This window comes from Ruditapes philippinarum, unplaced genomic scaffold (genome assembly GCF_026571515.1).
Source record: "Ruditapes philippinarum isolate M1 unplaced genomic scaffold, ASM2657151v2 ctg133_1_1_1_1, whole genome shotgun sequence".
NCBI lineage: Eukaryota > Metazoa > Mollusca > Bivalvia > Venerida > Veneridae > Ruditapes > Ruditapes philippinarum.
The window spans coordinates 594,028-594,327 of record NW_026864453.1 but is presented as its reverse complement, the minus strand read 5'-3'; positions in this window follow the sequence as shown (position 1 = coordinate 594,327).

Sequence of the window (300 nt, the reverse complement as noted above, 5' to 3'; positions counted from 1 at the left end):
ATCGGGATTTTACGCTCGGTAATTTCCGTAAGCTTTAGATATCAACGTTCGTTAAACTTCGCTTTCGTCAAATGGCCTTTGCCAGTTTAACAATTAAAGTATTTATTCCTTTTGAAGTCTCCATTGTAAATAAGCTCGACTTTTCTGTAAATTTACATAGAGTTTCACATGATAGCGTTGACTGTATATGTGGATAGATATTACGGACCTGTCCTATGGTTTATTTCGTCCCGACAATCTATTGTAAAACCATCTCTTGTACAATTGTGTTAGGGAAATAAAATAAAGAGATGAACACTG